This window comes from Phocoena sinus, chromosome 14 (genome assembly GCF_008692025.1).
Source record: "Phocoena sinus isolate mPhoSin1 chromosome 14, mPhoSin1.pri, whole genome shotgun sequence".
Classification (NCBI taxonomy): domain Eukaryota; kingdom Metazoa; phylum Chordata; class Mammalia; order Artiodactyla; family Phocoenidae; genus Phocoena; species Phocoena sinus.
Genome location: NC_045776.1, coordinates 84,149,822 through 84,168,190, shown reverse-complemented (window position 1 = coordinate 84,168,190; position 18,369 = coordinate 84,149,822). Strand labels below are relative to the sequence as shown.

General features: G+C 51.8%; 1 long non-coding RNA gene across 1 annotated transcript in view; it reads left to right on the top strand.

The window, feature by feature from the left end:
- LOC116764907 overlaps positions 1 to 17,769 on the top strand; it is a 30,481-nt gene extending 12,712 nt beyond the window's left edge. Inside the window, exon 3 of the long non-coding RNA XR_004353077.1 lies at positions 17,688 to 17,769. This is a non-coding gene — a long non-coding RNA (uncharacterized LOC116764907). The remainder of the gene's footprint in view (positions 1 to 17,687) is intronic.
- The last annotated feature ends 600 nt before the right edge of the window (positions 17,770 to 18,369 follow it).

Below are 18,369 nucleotides of genomic sequence, written 5' to 3'. Positions count from 1 at the left end.
AGTCACCTTCACAGGTAGACACAAATTTGGGAGGGGGGGGTTGGATAGGACATTATTCAACCCAGTACAGAGACTCCAAGCAATTGTCCTCGGACCTGACGGGTGTAGACCTGTGCTTCCCAGGCAGTGAGCTGGGGAGCTCGGGGTTCAAATCCCTGCTTCACTACTCACTGGCTGTGTGACCTTTGGTAAGTTACTTAACCTCTTTGGGTCCCATGTGAGGATGATAACAGCACCTACTTCTACTTCATAGGGTTGTTGAGGATTAAATGAGATAGTGCACTGAATGTCCTGGAATTGACTCAAGCCCACAGCAAGCTCTTCTTAAGCATTCACCATCATAACCTTCCTTCCCCAGTGGTTGAGAGGACCTGGGGTGGATGCAGACACAGCATTAAATAATCCTCAGTGACAAGAAAGTCACTCCCTTTCTCCTTTCCATTCTTCTGCCAACTTGAAGGAGAAAGTCTCCACGGGGTGCTGATATGTCTTTGACGGGGCTCACTGAGTCTGGCTCAGGTATCTTTACAACAAAGCAAGAGAAAGTTTCCATCTCAAAAAAACTTCATCCGGTCAGGCAGCAGGATGGAAACCAGATTTTGGTGATCCCCTTCGTGTCCTTTTATTTATTTTCACGGTCACCTTCTGTTTATGACATGTGATATTGGCTTTCCAATTATGGGGTAATCTAAGCTGTCTTTTTTAAGTCAATGTATTTTCTTAAAGAGAAAGCAAGTGGTTGATTTTAAAGAATTAAGCAAATGGTAGTTCAGGTGTGGAGAGGGCAGGAACTGGTCCCATGAGTGCTGCAGGGGGGATGGGGCAGAGCTGCACGGGGATGCCTGAATGCCCCGGGAGTGTGTGTGTGTGTGGGGGGGGGGTGGGCAGCAGTTTGGGCATTTGAGGTCCAGAGTGGAATGTTTCCTTGTAAGCTTCAAAGGATCCAATTAGCTGGATTATATCTCCTGATCTGTGTAGACGCCACCCGGGTACAATTCACATTCCACATCATCTCCCTTCTTTCAGAGGTGACCTGCCCAGGGTAGCAGGGCAGAATGGGAACCAGGAAGTCCCACAGGACCTGAGTGAGGGAGTGGAGAGCAGAATGGGGCTGAAAAGTGCAGGACCCATTGCGATTCAGCCTCCTCCAATCTCAGCAAAAGGAAATTCTCCAGCCTGGGTTATGCAAACATCTAGCAAGTTCACCTTCAAGGGTTTAATTTGCTTCCCCACTCCTCCACTTTCAGAAGGTGACAAGTGCCATTCACGAGTCAGTGAGAGCGGGCCGGGCCTGAGCTTCTGGAAGGACCAACACTGTAAAGGACAGTTTGTCCCAAAGCACGTGGGCCACCGCTTTGTCCCGGGAAATTCACAGCAAGTACCGAGTGGTATGGCTGAGCCAACTTCTGCCAGCAGGCACAGGGCTGTATGCAGCTCAGGGGCCTCGGGGGACTCAAGCGTGGCCTCTCCTTTTTTTCTCGCGACAGACTAGCATTAACCCAGGCATGGGAGTGAGTGAGCTCTGGAGACAGATTCTGTTGTGCAATCAGACAAGTAATAGCTCCCCATGAGAGCCTCCACCCACAATCCCTCCGACTAGCTCACTCTTCCCAGTATCTGTTGCTATGTAACAAACCACCCCAAACTTAGTGGCATAAAACAGCAGCAATGATTTTATTATGTCACGGTTCTGGCATCAGCGAGGCTCGGCTAGGTGGTCTCAGGCAGGGTCCGAGTTGCAACTGAGGTCTCAGTTGCAGTCACATGGTCCCTGGGGCTGGGGTCATCTTGCTGTTTGCTCACTCACACATCTTGCAACTCACACAATAGATGCTGGTTATCAGCTGGGACCTCAACTGGGACTGTGGCCTCCTCGGGCAGCTTGGGCTTCCTCACAACATGTCGGCCTCACAACATGTAGGAAAAAGTATCTCAGGAGGGCCAGGAAGAAGCTGTGTCACCTTCTGTAACTTAGCCTCAGAAGTCACATAGTGTCACTTCCATCATAGCCACAGCCCTGGCCAAGAGGAGGGACATGGACCCCGCCTCTCAACTGCAGGAGTGACAACTTCATACTGCAAAGATAGCTTGTGAGATGGAAGAACTTGTGGCCACCTTGTAAAATACACTGCCACTCCCACCGTTTCCTGCTCTAATTCCAGTCCAGATTCTTCCCAGCTTCTGATTCTGTGGACTTTCATCAGGCACCTAGTGAGTGCTCGCTGCTTTCATTAACATCCGCACATAAACTCTCCACAACTCCACTTTGCGGTCGGCCTGCGATATTCCCATTTCACAACCACGGGCTCTGAGGATCAGAAAGTCTAAGGCACCTGCCCAAGTTCCCACAGCTGTTCAGCAGTTTTAGGGAACATTGGTAGCTTTGGATGCCTCTTCTGGTCACTGTCCTTGCATTTCCTCGAAGATGACCCCTCCCTCACCTCAGACCATGTGGTTTGGGGTTAGTCTGACTCCACCCATTGGTCCATAGATGGGCATGTGACTAAAGCCTGGCCAATCAGAATTTTCCAAACCTGTAGCCTCAGTGATTGGTTCAGGGGCCATCAGGTGACCCAGTTTGGTCCACTCAGAGATAATCCTAGAACAGTTGGGAAGAGAGAATTTTGGGGGTGACTAACCACCATGAATTCTCAGCTGAGCCTGCTGGGATGCCTTTTCCATCTTGAGGGCGAGGCCTACCTGAGAATAAAGCCAACATAGACAAAAATGACCACGAGACAGAAAGAGATAGCGTCCTGAGGTCAGTGCTTGAGCCCCTGGATCCAGCCATACCTGAAGTTGGCACTACCCTTGGACTTTGTCATTATAAAAGCCAATATCTTTTCTTTTTAACTGAGGCCATTTTGAGTTGAGGTTTCTAGGATAAGCAAAAGACTCTTGGCCTATAATGAGGCAGAAAAAGAATTTGAGTCCAAGCCTATCTAAGTCCAAATTCCAAATTCTTTCCCCAGAACCATGCCACCTCCCTGAGTCCCATCCACCTTCCGTGTCCAGATCAATTCTTCCTTTTCTGTGATACCTTTCCTACAAACATCAGCTCACAGCATCTCTCCTCAACTCTAATTGTTGGAGTTTGTGGCCTTTGGTCTAAGTGCTTTACAGGGAGGGGCCCCTGATCCACACTATACCCTCTTCTGTAATCACGGGTGCTTGAAGTTTCACCGTCAGAGCAGAATTCCTTTGGATTAAGCATTGCCCTCCTCAAGTGATTGTTTTAAAATCCTGATCCCCTGAGAGTGGAACTCGACTCACTATGGCCCAAGGAAAAATGGATAAGGGTGTTCAGGTTGGAGATACAGGGCAGTGAAACCATGAAGGCGGGTGTGTTTGATTTTGGCCAGAAAGGAGGACGTGGCATTTAAGCTGCAACTCATAAAAAAAAAAAAAAAAAAAAAAGGCAGGATTTGACAGTCAGGGATGTGGGAAAGGGCATTGGAGGTGGAAAGAGCAGACTAAGATGTGAGAATCTGTGGGGTACATTCAGGAAACAGCGTAAAATTAGCTGCTGTGGATGGTGTGTGATATAGGACAGAAGGCTGCTCAGATGATCCTGGGAACATGAAACACCAGGCTGAGGAATTTGATCCTTATTTTCCTGGCAATAGGGAGCCACTGAAGGTGCTGGAGCAGTGGGGAGAGCCTCAATCAGAGCAGCACTTTGGGAAGATTAATTTGTGCCGGGGGGGGGGGGGGGGAGGGAGGGAGTGGCTTGAAGAGGCCAGAGGCAGGGCCAAGGGAAGCCGAGAGAGAAATGAGTTCATCTGAGTAAGAGTCAGACAATGGATGGGTTAGGAGTGATGGGGGACATTCCTGGGAACAATTGCCTTGATATAGACACAGACTGGGTGCCAGCACAGGGGTGGAGCATTAGAGCAGCCTGTGTTTTGGCCCCTTTGCCACGCGACGTCCAGGCTCAGCATCTTCCTCCTTTAAGAATGGCATCCAGGGAATTCTCTGGTGGTCCAGTGGTTAGGACACGGTGCTTTCACTGCCGTGGTCCTGGGTTCGATCCCCGGTCGGGGAATTAAGATCCCACGGCCAAAAAGAAAAAAAGAAAAGAATGGCCTCCATCCCCGGCCCTCCACATATAGATCCATGGTGTGCAGACCAGGATGGCGTTACTTTGCACTGCTGAGCAGCTTCCCACTGTGCGGACGTACCACAACTCACTCACCTATTCACTGCTGGTGGACATTTGGGTAGTTCCCAGTAAGCCCCTTTTTAAGTGTCAATAGATGTCACCTCGCACAAAGCAATAAAATCTGAGAAAGCGCTGATGGGATGGGCCAGCTATCTTTTATCTAGTACACCTTAAATAAATGCATAAGTATCACAAATCACACATGTTTGTCCAGGACCATCTTTCTCCTGCTCGGGGCTCGCTCTGGCAGAGGCTGTGGGAATTGCTGCTGCAGTGGTTGTGTTGTTGCACGAGGATGCTGCCGCGGGACCGGAGATGGGCATGGATGCCAAGCCTCTTCTCATCCTTGGACGAGAGGCCTTCTGGAAGCCGCTCTGGCTGGGCCCCTGCCCCCCACCTCCAGTCTCAGCTGGATGGAGACATTGAGCCCAATTCATGCTGCCTTCAAAGGGCTCCTGTCTGAACCAGGCTCTTGGGCTAACCTCAGCCAAATCCTCGCCTAGGGAAACACACTGGGCCCTTGTTCAGACGGAGGCCCGCCTGCAGGAGGTCAGCCCAGCTGCGAGGGCAGAATCCCCAGCTCAGCCGTGGAGTGTGGCACGGGGGCTTCCTGGGCGCGCTGCCCGCCAGCCCCAGGCCCACCACCCTAGATGAGACAGAGGCTGCCTGGGAAGGCAGAAGCCTCACCTGGGAGTTCCCACACGTGTCTGCTGCTGAGTCGGGAAGGGCCAGTCCCTCGGCCTGGGGTGTGGACTGCGCTCCCCTCTACCTCTCAGAAACTACACGCAATCCATTTTCCTTTCTTCCTCCTGGGATCTGAACTGCTTCTGCCCAACCAGAGCTCTTCTGTTGGCTATTAAGTGCCCTCCAAGCTGCAGATCTTAAGAATTATTCTACTGGAAGAAGCAAGCCTGAGAACCTGCCCACGTACAAGGGGAGAGGATTACACAGGGGCTTGAACACCAGAAAATGACAGGGATCCGTCGCGGGAGAACATCTGAGGGTCTGTCTCTCGCGCTGCTTGTTCTCTACCTCTGGGGAGATCCCCAAGGCTGTCAGAACCCCGTCCCCTCCCCATTCTATAGTCCTCCCCCCAGCCACTGCTCTGGCGCCCACCCACGTGTCAATGAGTCCCACATTTCTGTCTCTATCCACCTGTGTACTCAGTATTGCCACTCAGATGTCTCAAAGGGACCTAGGCACATCCAAAATCATTCTCTCCCACCTGAACTCCAGACCCAGATCTCCATGGTGTTGAAGGGAGAAACTTCTATGAGCATCTTCCTGGGCACGGTCAGAACTGCCCATCTTGGGGGCAGATCTCCTGGGGAGATAGGAGAGCAGATCCATCCCTGCAGAGACCCTACACTCACCACCAAGTGTTCCTGCAGACAGGGCCGTGCTCTCCAAGGCCACCACCTGGTGGGCCCGTCACCGTCACCGTGACATCTCCAAATCCCTCCCCCTGCCCAGGGTTGCTATCTCCTTAGGTGGCAACACATTGTCAGTGGGTGGAGGGGAACCGAGAGGCATTTATGGAAGAGAGAACTGATGATGGGGAGATTTAATTCACGGCTGATCCACTGCTTTTCAGGCCGGGCCTGGAGGAAGCTGCAGACCCATGTGCTTGTGACCTTCATTTATTTCAGACTTTCCTGGGAAGGGGCCGGGTGGGAGGAGGGCCGCAGGTGGGGAGGAGGGAGAAGAATGGGCTGGGAGCTGGTCCACCCACCAGGGTACTCGGGAAATGAGGCCCAGGAAATTGTCTTGCAGAAAAGGAAAGAGAGGAGCCGGGTTCCATTCTCTGGTTTCTAAAAGGAGGCAGGAAAAAAAATCATTCTGTAAATTTGCAGTCCTCTCTCCCTGAGCTTTTTTTTTTTTTTTCCCTCTGCAAGCACAGAGGACATGGTCCCCGTGTCCTGCCACGGCGAGAGCGGCTCGTTAATTAAACAGACGACCAGATGTCACCGTTCATTAGGCCGCGTGCGCAGCCCCTCCAGGTGGCTCCTTCCCCAGACCCCCGCCCCTGGCGGCCCCAGCCCTGGAGAAAGAGCCTGGCACACAGCGGGGTGGAGGTGCCCAGCAGTCCGCCCACCCCCCACCCCCGAGTCCTTGTCGGTAGGGGCACCGCAGCCAGACGCGAGGTGATGGAGACTTTTAATTTTCATCACGCCTGTCTGTCGAGCTCCATTTTAAATCACTTTAACGGCAGATTAAGAATATATAAGCTGATGTTAGAGGACATTCTTAGTGCCTTTATAAATATCTTAAATCAAAAGTTTGGCTTAATTGCACTTGGACGTTAGAGGAGGCTGGGGTGGGAGCAGGGTGTGGCTCAGATGAGCCCCGGTAGTAAGGGGCCTGGGAGGGGAGAGGGGAGCCCCTGGGGTGTAACATGGAGGGTCCACAGGTCTCAGAGAGCAAAACATCCATCCAGTTTGCACGTGATGATTGAGTTTTCCCTTCCCGTCCAGACCTCGCGTGCAACACCAGGTACACCTGCAAACCAGGGGTAACCACGCCCAAGGCAAAGCCCTGCCCTGACCTCTCCGGAGCTGCAGCCTGGCAAGGAAGATGTCCAGTGACCAAGTAATTCCACATGGTGACCACAACAGCAGTTGTTGATCACATACGATGTATCAGGCCCTGTTCCACTCACCCGACCGACATATAGTATCTCATTTAATCCTCTACGGTGGGATTATCATTCTCCTTATTTTAAAAAGCGGGCTAAGAGAGGTTAAATGACTTGGTTGAGGTCACACTGCTTTTCAGTGAGAGACCAAGGTTTGCACCCAGGCAGCCTGTGGTGCCAGAATCTGTGCTCTAACCACTACACCTTTCTGCTTCTCCCTCCATATGGGATGAGTGTCAAGAGAGTTTCCATGGAGAGATGGAGCGGGGGAGCTTAACTGGGGGCTTGACTTCACCCAGGGGCACAGAGGAGGCTTCCCAGAGAGGAGATGCTTCACTAGGACCTGATGGGTGAGTAGGAGTGAGGCCAAGTGAAGTGGGAAGTACGTGGCAAGGGAGCTAGAACAGCATGTGCAAAGGCCCTGAGGCAGGCCCTCTCTTGGTATGTTTGGGGAACAGAAAGAAGGATTTTTTTTCTTCTGTTTCATTCATGGTTATATATCCAGGGCTGAGTGCAGTGCCTGGCACCAAGTAGATGAGGAGTGAATATTTGTTGAATGAATAAACAGAGGAGGTCCCACTGCAAGGCCAGATGTCAGTGATCGAAAGAGGCCTGTGAACAGCCACCCCGGGATGCTTCTACAAACCAGCCCTTCTGCCAGCCTTCCGGTAGGGAGGGGCCCCCGCACGGCAAGGGCTGCGTGGGCTGCCAGTGCCAGTGCCTTTGTGTCTTGCGGAGTCTCTTGACACTGACATGGCCGTAGGAGGCATGCAGAAGGAGACGCCCTCCAACTCTGCAGTGGGCGTGCTTGCTTCGGCCTCCCCAGCATCCTTTCCTCCTGTTTCTGGCTTTTGCATCTCCATTTTCCTTTGGGACCATCTCTCTCCCAACTGCAGCCCGTGAGAAGGAGGGGTTCCACAACCCAAGTTCTAGGGATGGCCAATCAGCAAAGTGCATTCCCTTGACCACAGTGATTGGCTCAGGGATGGCCATCTGACCCGAAGGGAAGCAATGAGAGTCAGCCCTGCAACGTGTGCTGAAATTACTGCAGTAGAGAAGCTTTGTCTATGTGGAGTTTGCTGAGCTGCTCATCATCCTAGGTGCTCCTGGGGTGCTTCTGTCATCCTTTGGGGAGAGGCTGCAAAGGCAAACAGGACTGAGAGATGAAGAGAGAGTGACTCCTGGAACCTTTGAGTCCCTGGATCCAGCCGTTCCTGAAGTCACTTTCCCCTGAAATTTTCCAGTTACATGACCCAATAAATTCTCTCCTCTGTTTACACCAGGGAGTGTTGGGTTTTCTCTTATGTGTCAGCCACTGGCTCAAGAGATTTCCAACACAGAAAATTGGCACGCGTTTCAGAAGTTCTGCAGAGCCTCCCGTGGAAGCCAGGCTTACTTTCTCTTCCTTGAGTTTGCTGAGGGAGTCAGGACACCCACTCAAATCTCAATTCTCTTGCACGTCAGCTGGTGACTGACTTGGGACTTGCCCTCTCAGAGGGGGCCCTGGTTTCATTAGCCGGAACATAGAGTTATAATCTCTGGCTCACCAGTTTCACTCAGTTGTGGATGTGTTTGGTGGCCAGTGATGTTGGCCAACAGGCTTTAGAGCCGCAGCTCTTATGTAAGACCCACCACGTCCCACACTTCACCTCCCATGACTCTTACCCTGCTGTAGTCACACTGGCTATTTATTTGGTTTCTTGGACACAGCAAGCTCATTCCTACCTCAGGGCCTTTGCACTTACTGTTCCTTCTGCCTGAAATGCTCCTCCCCTGAGATTAGGCACGTCTGGGTCCTACTCCATCTTCAAGGCTCAGCTCAAAGGTTGCCTCCTCCAAGAAGCCCTCCCTGACCCTCCCCTAAGGTCCCTGACTCCTCATCTCCCGATTTTATCTCTTTCCAGTCCTTATTATTTCTGAACTCACTTTTTTGTGAATGAATGTGTGCCTCCTCTCACAAACCTGGAAACTGTGAGCGCAGGGAGGTTGTTGGTCTTGCCCTCGGCTGTCTGTTGTGTCCCCGGCACAGTGGGTGCTCAGTGAATCTTTGTGGACTGACTGTGTGACCTCAGGCTAGTCACTTACCCTTTCAGAGGCCACCTTCTTTTTCTCACTTGTAATTTGGCATCTTCATTCATGCCTGGCACTCATGGGATCCAGTGAAATGACGATGACTCTGTAAGCCCTTGAATTATATTGCAATCATATTAAAAAGTGAGGGCTGCTTATTAGGTTGTGGGCAGGTCTTCCACCCTCCCAACAAATCTCCTACTTCCTTCCATCCCTAAATCCAACCCTAAAGGAGAGATTCTCCTTGCCACACAGACTTCAATCCAGGAGGACTTCCTGGAGAAGGGGGCGTTCTTCACCCAGCTTTATCAGTCTCTTGAGCCCTAGGGTTGACTTGCTCCTTGCAAAACTCCCTCCTCGGGGGCTTCCCGGGGGCTTCCCTGGTGGCGCAGTGGTTGAGAGTCTGCCTGCTGATGCAGGGGACGCGGGTTCGTGCCCCGGTCCGGGAAGATCCCACGTGCCACAGAGCGGCTAGGCCCGTGAGCCATGGCCGCTGAGCCTGTGCATCCAGAGCCTGTGCTCTGCAACGGGAGAGGCCACAACAGTGAGAGGCCTGCGTACCCCCGCCTCCCCCCGCAAAAAAAACAACTTCCTCTTCGGAACTTCCCTGGTGGTCCAGTGGGTAAAACTCTGTGCTCCCAACGCAGGGGGCCAAGGTTCGATCCCTGGTCCGGGAACTAGATCCCGCATGCGTGCCACAACTAAGAAGTCCACATGCTGCAACTAAAAGATCCCGTGTGTCACAATTAAGAGGACCCGGCGAAGCTAAAATAAATAAATTAATTAATTAATATTAAAACAAACAGAAAAACCCTCCCCTATTCCCTTCCCAAAGCCCTGACATACTTCCCTTCCATAAGCCCTCACCATTGTCACTGCCCACCCCCCACCCCCCAACCCAGAACATTTTCTTCAAGAATGCAAGCAGCGGTCAAGGGCATGGCCTCCTCCCCCAGCATCCCCGCCCCCTAGACTGGGGAATTAGACTCTGGGCCATGCCATCTGTCTGAAAACAATTAGCAGTAAACACCAGCACACTGGGGCTCCAGGTCGCCAGGGGACGAAGCGGTGGGGTTATAAATCCAGAAGGTTCCCAGCTGAATCAGCCTTCCTGTCCGTGGGCCAAGAAAAATCCTCCCAGCTGCCCCTGGGGAGAGAGGTTCCCAGCCACCTCTTGGGGGATGGAGGGGAGGCTCTACCGGAGCCTCACAAAGCCCTGGCCTCAGCTGGGGAGGCGGATGGGGGACCATCTGGCGGAGTGCAGGGACGTGTCCGGGCCAGACGGAGAAGCAGCCTTATTTGCTGTGTATTGTGTGTTCCTTCTCAAAACACTCCACGCATATGCTTCAAGTGCGTGGCTCTCAGCCAGCTGGGACCAGGGGTGGGTCAGTGGGAGTACTTCCGAAGGGAGGGGTGACGGGTAGGAGCCTGTCTACGGGGTGGGGACAGCTCATAGTGCCCCACCCCACCCGACTCGGCCCGGGGTTCCTCTTCTCCAGCCCCCCTGCTTGGCCCGTGCCTAAGTTTCCCCTATTAAGCCTCCTCCCCCCGCGCCCCCCCCACCCCCGCTCAAATGTCACTTCCCCTTACAACGGAAGGGGAGCCCACTTTGCCAAACTTGACTGCGTTTAGCTACATAAGGTCTGGCTCACCAAGCCGTTTCTTCACTTTGGTAATTTGAATAAGTTGCTAGTGAATTAAAAAAACAGGAGATGCTACATAAAAATCTGATGTTCAGCTTGTTATGAAAAATCGAAAACTCTGGCAAGCCTTTGCCATCAACGCAGCCACGATCGGCCCAGGTTGGGGGTGGGGGGCAGGCAGGGAGCGGGGAGAGGAGGTGCCTGCCCCTTAAGCCTGGCATGACTTTTCTGTTCCAATCGTCTGCTCATTCATTCACTCGTTCAATAGCAGTGGGACCTGTCGCTGTGCCTGGTTCTTTATACGGCGCTTTGATTCTCACAGGGAAGACAGACGTTAAATCCTAAACCGGGGCATATGTAATATAATGTCACATGGTGGTAAGTGTTACTAAGGAAATATATAGCAGAGAAAGGGGTTGGAGAGGGATGGGGGTAGGAGGGGCTGCTGCTAACGCAGACCCATCAGGCCTGAATTGGCTGAAGGGTCCCCACGGTGCAGGAAAGGCACGCCTGCAGGAAGGAACAGCAGGTGAAAAGCCCCTGAGGCTGGGAGCCCGAGGGAGTGAGTGAGGGGTGGCCAGGCTCTTCTGAAACAGGTAATCTGGACAGGCCCGGCTTGGGGTTACCCCAGGTGGAGCCTTATTCTGCTTTAGACTCTGGGAAATCCAGCTAGTGAACCCTGGAGGACTTCCTGAGTGGGGCCGACTTTGAGGATTCCAGGTGGTTTGATCCTGATTCTCAGCCTCTTCCGGACTAGCTGGGGTGGTCCTGGTGGCAGGGATGTGGGGGTGGGGTGTGGTTTCCCCAGAGGCAAGGCTCCTTAGTGGTTAAGTCTCCAGCTTCCTGGGTTCAAGTCCCCTCTACCCCTCACCTCGGGAAGGGGACTTCCCCTCTCTGAGCCCAAGTTTCCCCATCTGTAAAATGGGGCATCTAGAACTCACCTCAGGGGACTGTTGTCTTACTAAGTTAATACCTATGTGCGCATCTATATAAAAATATCTATGCAAAATGTCTAGGCAGATGCTCGGCACATAGAAAGTGCTGTGTAACCGTTAGCCATTTAAATTTAAGGAGCAAAGGGAGACCATTGTTTAAAGGAGTGGTCCTCAAACTTTTTGGTTTCCAGACCCATGACACCTAAAAATTATCAAGGACCCCAAGCAAAGAGCTTTCGTTTATATGAGTTCTATTATTCAGTATTTCTCATATTAGAGATTGGTAAAATTTTAAAACATGAATTTATTAATTCACTCAAAAAGAAAGATAATACACTTATTACATGTTAATGTCAATAATATATTTTTATGACAAATAATGATTTGTCATAAAAATGATTTGTCTCAAGCCAAAAAATGTGTGGCAGGAGTGGCCTTGTTTTCTGTTTGTGCAAATCTCTTTAATGTACGGGATCTGGATCTTCAGATCTGCTCCACATCCAGCCTTTTGTCATTTGTCTTCTTGGTGGAAGGCAGTGAAGCAAAGCCAGCTCACTGACTGGGGACTGGAAAACGAGGGCCTTGTGGATCCCCCCAAAGGGTCTCAGACCCCCAGGGGTCCTTAGGCCACACTTCAGAAATGGCTGGTCTAGGGCTTCCCTGGTGGCGCAGTGGTTAAGAATCTACCTGCCAATGCAGGGGACACAAGTTCGAGCCCTGGTCCGGGAAGAACCCACATGCCACGGTGCAACTATGCCCATGTGCCACAACTACTGAGCCTGTGCTCTAGAGCCCGCGAGCCACAACTACTGAGCCTACATGCCGCAACTACTGAAGCCCGCGCGCCTAGAGCCCATGCTCCACAACAAGAGAAGCCACCGCAATGAGAAACCCGTGCACCGCAATGAAGAGTAGCCCCCCGCTCGCCGCAACTAGAGAAAAGCCCTCACGCAGCAACGTGGACACACCGCAGCCAAAAAAAAAAAAAAAAGAACAGCTGGTCTGGGGGGCCGTTCAGGGTGGCAAGTGGGCACGTGGCTTTGTCCCTCCGAAGTGCAGGGTGGGGACGGGGCCCCAGGAGACAGTGTCTGGATTTAGCTTGCCTGCTGAGGCTCGGAGGGGCTGGTCCTGGGACCTGGCTGGCGAGAGGTAGGAAGGGCTCTGCTCTGCAGACATCACAGACCCATGGGCGAGGCCGGCAAGTAAGCAGGGCGTTATAACCAGAATATGGGGGGCATGCTGGCCATTGGGGAGGATGACAGAGACACCCCGACCCTCTGCGGGGAGGAGATGGCGTCCCCTGATCAGAATTCTCATACTGGCCCCTCGTATGAGCCCCAAGGTGCCCAGACCCGGGCAGTCCAGCACTGGCTCTCTGTGAGTCAACAAAAGTTCTCTTCAACAGCCTTCAGGGCTCCATTATCCCCATTTTATGGAGGGAGAAACTGAGGCTCCTGCCCCACAAAGTTGAGTCACAGGTGTGGGCGGCAGAGTCTGGGAGGGCATCCCAGGCCTGGGGTCCTCGAAAGAGCTGGGGGACCACCCCAGGCAGAGTCAAGATGGTCCTGCCCCTCCAACATGAAGGTCTCTGGGGCACTGGACGGCACTGGGCCAGGGGACGGACGACCCAGTCTCTTCCTTTCCCAGAACGTCAGGAAAGGAGAGCTGCGGCTGAGAGGGGGAGAGGGAGCCACCCTTGCCAACTGCTCTCATAGCCTCAGTTTCCTCATCTATAAAATGGGGCAATAATACTCCCAACTATGTCGTTCTCAAGATGAATCAACTGCATGCCCCCCATGCGCCTGGCACACAGTGGACACATGACCCACATCCCACTCCTGCTGTGACCTCCTCCACTTGCAGAAATTTCCCCAGGACTCGCTTTGCCTTGTCAGCAAGTCCCCCTTGTGTTATTTTTTTTTATATATAAAAGCACTGCCTTGTATGGGCACTTACAGTCTTTGCTGAGTCCCTTGTGATCTTTACCTCCCTTAAGCCTCTTGGCAGCTCCTCCAGGAGAGTAGCACCTTATCCCCATTCTAAGGGGACAAGACTGAGGGGGGTACTTGCACAGATACACACGCAGGAAGACACACATTTCCCTGCTCTGCCATCACAGAAACAGCAGCAAGTTGCAAGGGAACAGGGCAGGTGGACAGGCCTTGCCCGCACGGGAACAGAACAGAAAGCCCCCAGTCCCCGCCGTGGGCGCGGGGGGGGGGGGGGTTGTCACCAATTTTCCCCCCTTGCTCCGAACTGAGAGGTTCCTGGGACGCAGGACTCTTGGTGCTACACCAGGGACAGTCCTGAGCAAATCAGGGTGGAGTTGGTCATTCTACCCTCACGGCACCACTATTTCCCATCCCAGGTCTGGGATGAGAGAGGAAAGGGGTGTTTGAACAAAGCCCCAAGGTGCCTCATCAATGGGGACTGATTCCAGCGAACCCGAACCTCAAAGCTGTCAGAACGGATCCTCTGGCCCGAGCGGAGGCTGCAGGGTGGATCAGGCAGACGCAGGGCCTGCCCGAATGACCTCATTTGCTCATCCCAGGGTTCGAAGATGATTTCACCAGCGGCCCAGGCCAAGAGGAAGGGAGGGTTTCACGCCTTGTTCCTACTCCACAGCAGTTGACAGGTTGATCCTGGTGACCCAGAGTGGATGGAGACACCTTAGCCTCCTGGCTGAGATCAATCCTTAGACAGCCAGACAGCCTGGGACCCTGCCTTGCTGAGCCCAAGACCCTTTGGGGGCTGAAAGCAGAAAAATAACCATTAACACCAATTCCCACCTGGAATTCCCTAAAATGCTGGCCTTATTCCCCAGACCTCACCATAACCTTCTGATGAGGAAATCAAAGCAGTTTATCTGGAGTCAGATTTGCTACTTCCTGGCTGTGTGTCCTTGGTAAGTTGCTTAACCTCTCTGAACCTGTTTCCTCATCTGTACCTAAGGGACAGTTTAGTTGATATTCTTGTTACTTGGTTCATTCTTTCCCTCCTTTGACCTTCCCAGCCACTCTCTGAGAAATGGGTTATTTTATACATCAGGATGGAGGTTCAGAAAGGTAAAGTAACATGGACAAAAAGCCCACGGCTCTAAGAGTAAAGTGAGATTTGAACCTGACCTTGACAGGCTGAAGCCCATCTCATCCCCACGACACCTGGGCTGCCTGAGAAGTGAGTAAGATGAAGACATGCTGTATGAGACATTAGTACTCTTTGCTTCTCAAAGTGCGATCCCCGGACCATCAGCGTTAGGTTGTTGAAATGCAGAGTCTCAGGCTCCACCAGAAACCAGCTGAGTCACAATCTGTCTTTTAAAAATCTCCTCAGGTGGTTGGTGTGCACAGTAAAGTTCGAGAACCTCTGGGCTAGATCAGGGTTTCCTCGAGTTTGTTCAGGAAAATGGGAGTAGGTATAATTAAAATAAAAGATAACAGGAGGGTGTGGTTTAGTACCCAAATCAATCTGGGACATTCAGGGTTAAACAAAAAGAAAGTACAGGACTTACTAGGGCCTTTAATAATCAAATGTACATTCTGTGTCTGTAGGAGACATATCCCAATTGTATCAAAAGATCAATTTTTTTGAACACAGCATCTTGTGTTCTGCAGAATAGAGTGGAGGGAAAACCTGGGTCCTGTAGATATTAATGATAAAATCACAGCTCCCATTTATTCAGCACTTATTACGCATCAGGCCCTGGACTCCTCTACATCTTACTGTGTAACTTTCATCCTCAAAGTTACCTCATTGTCCAAAATGGCTCCTGTTGCTCCAGCCATCGCATCTGCATTCTAGGCAGCTGGAGGAAGGAAAGTCATCCTTCAACTGAGTCATTCTCCTTTAAGGAGCCTTCCTGGAAGTTCCATGAAACACTTCCACCTTCACCTCACTGGCCAGCTTTAGCTACACAGCTGAACCTAAATGCAAGTGAGGCTAGGAAATGTTGCCCAGATAAAAATTGAGGTGTTGTGGCTAAAGAAGAAGGGGAGGGTGGATATTGAGAAGATAATTATCAGTCCCTGCCCAGAAGCTTTCCTGGGGGAGAGGGGCTTGTCCAAGGTCATACTGCTGGTCAGTAAGGGAACCATATTTGAACCCACCAAGGCCAAGTATCTCAGCTTTTGCTACATTTGTTAATTGTCTAAAGAGGAAAATCAAAAGGTTTGATTTAAAATGTTCTTTTAAAGTTTTCTTTTTTTTTTTTTTTTCTGCTCAGAGAAGTGCGAGAAACATTGGGTAACACGAAGGGAAACAGATTTCTTGGCTCCAGGGCTTTTCCAAGTGAATCAAGAGGCCATAGATAACAGAAGCCCTGATTCAAAATGGCTTCTCCAAGGAAGAAGTGTGTATTATGTCACAGCACTGGAAGACAGAGAGGGTGTCAGGGCTGGTTGATTCAGCAGCCCACTTAGTGTCAACCAGGACCTAGGCTCTTTTCATTTCTGTGCTTTGCCATCTTTAGGCTCATCCCCTCATGGTGCAGTATGGCTGCTGGTGAGCCAGCCATCCTGTCACAAAGCCCTAAAGGCAGCAGAGTGAATAGCCTTTCCTCACAGCCATATGTAAAGACAAGGAAATCTTTCCCAAAGCTGCCCGACACACTTCCCCTATTGCTAGAGTTCTCCACGTAACCCCTCCTAGGCCAGTTGTGAAACAGGGGAGACCTCGGAACTCCCACTATTGGTTTAACTGCGGGGCAAGGGTGGGACCAAGGCAGCACCTGGACAAAATCAGGGTTCTATTGACAGGGAAGGGGGATCGCTAATAAGGCCAAACCAACATGGCAGGTCATGGAGGCTTTGAATGTGCAAACACACTTTGTGTAATCCCTGTAGGGGAGAAGGTGGCTCAGCCCCTGCCCAGAGAGCCGGCTGGCTGTGGGAGAGGTGCTGGGTGAGGTGAGGGGCCAGGGCATTTAACCCCCAGTGGATCGCGGAGGAGATCACATGAGATTAACTTTTTCCCAAGCTGCATGTTGGGAACACGGTGTCTTACTGTTTTATTTACCTCCATTAAATATTTTTCTGGGGACTTCCCTGGCGATCCAGTAGGGGATCCAGTTAGGACTCCACTCTTTCACTGCCAAGGGTGCGGCTTCCATCCCTGGTCGGGGAACTAAGATCCCGCCAGCTACGTGGCTTGGCAATTCAGTCAATCAATCAATCAACATTTTTCTGATAACTTGTCAGGGTGGAGGCTAAGATGGGTCACTCAGATTGTCCTCCAGGAGGGACCTGTTGCCTTAGCTTTGGGGAGTGCTGTCGGGGACTACCTCGGGAAGGCTGCAGTCGCCAAGCCACCTCTGCTGGGTGACGATCCCCCCGGAACTGCCCTCATCTGAGGACCCCGCAGTTCTCAACAGGGCGATTTTGCCACCCAGGGGACATTTGGCTTTGTCTGGAGACACTTCTTGTTGTTACGACCGGGAAGGGGGCGGTACTGGAACGGAGTGGGTAGAGGCCAGGGATCCTGCTCTCCCGCAGCAAAGAATGATCCGGCCTCAAATGTCAACAGTCCCAAGGTTGGGAAACCCTGTGATGACTGAGGAAGGCCAGTGGAAAACCCTGGACAGCTCACTGCCCACAGGACTCCTCTGGGAGGGCTTCCTAGCCCCAGAGGCCCCGTGTGGTGGGTTCACAAGCTGCCCCCTCTCTCTGCCCCTCCTGTTTCCCTCCCTTCCCTTCCCATGGGGTTGATCCCAAGGGCCCACCTTAATACACTTTGTGCATGCTAACCTCCTTCTCAGAATCCACACCCCTGGGAATGCAAAAAGTCATTCTTCCAGAAAGTTCTAGCAAGGCAGAAGTCAGCTAGCTATGCATCCTGTAGGCAGTGAAAACTCTGCAAACCTCTGACTCCCAAGATAACTGCTGTGCGCCACTGGCAGGTGTTCATCCTGGGTTCGTTTTTTTTCCAGGCACCTAGCAGGTACCTGTTGTTTGTCCTGGTCAGCTCCCAAGCTCCCTGTTTCTGGGAACCACACCTGGAGGACCTGCGCTCCCCTCCCCATAGGCCGTGAGGCCGGCCAGGACCTGGCTCCTGCCTTTCCCCTTTTCCTCCTTTCCCCAGAGATGGGCATGTGATTCAGGCCTACCTAATCAGTATTGTCCTGCCTCCTGATCTCAGTGATTGGTTCAGAGGTAGGTACATGATCCCAGCAAGGCAGCTGGGTGTCAGCCTGAGGAATTTGTTGGAAGTATTGAGAAAGAAGAATATTTTCTCGTTTTTTTGCTCAGCTGGGAGAGCAGGGATCTGGAGCTGCCTGGAGTCCCCACATGGAGAGAGACTGCTTAAGAATGAAGCCAAAACAGGTAAGCCGAGTGGAGAGATGGGGGGCCAGAGATTGAATCATGAAGGCAGTGGGCCCTGGATCAAACCACACCTGAAGACACACTCCAGGTATTTTTCTTATTATGCAGACCAGTAATTTCCATTTTTTGGGTAAATTGAATCACTGTTATGAGTTGAATTGTGTCCCTTCCCACAAAAAGATATGTTGAAGTACTAACCCCAGTATCTCAGAATGTCACCTTATTTGGAAATTGGGTTTTTACAGAGGTCATCAAGTTAGGATGAGGTCATTAGGGTGGGCCCTAATCCCATATGACTGGAGTCCCTATTAAAAAAGGGAAATTTGGACACAGGAACAGACATGCACAGAGGGAAGATGATGTGAAGATACAAAGGGATAAGGCCACGTGACTGGGATGATGTATCTACAAGCCAAGGAACACCTAGGGTCGCCAGCAAACACCAGAAGCTAGAGGAGGAAGGAAGGGTTCCCCCGACCCGGCGCCATCAGAGCATGGCCTTACTGACACCTTGATTTCAGACATCTAGCCTCCAGAATCATAAGACAATAAATTCCTGTTGTTTTAAGCCACCCAGTTTTGGGTACGCTGTTATGGCAGTCTAGGA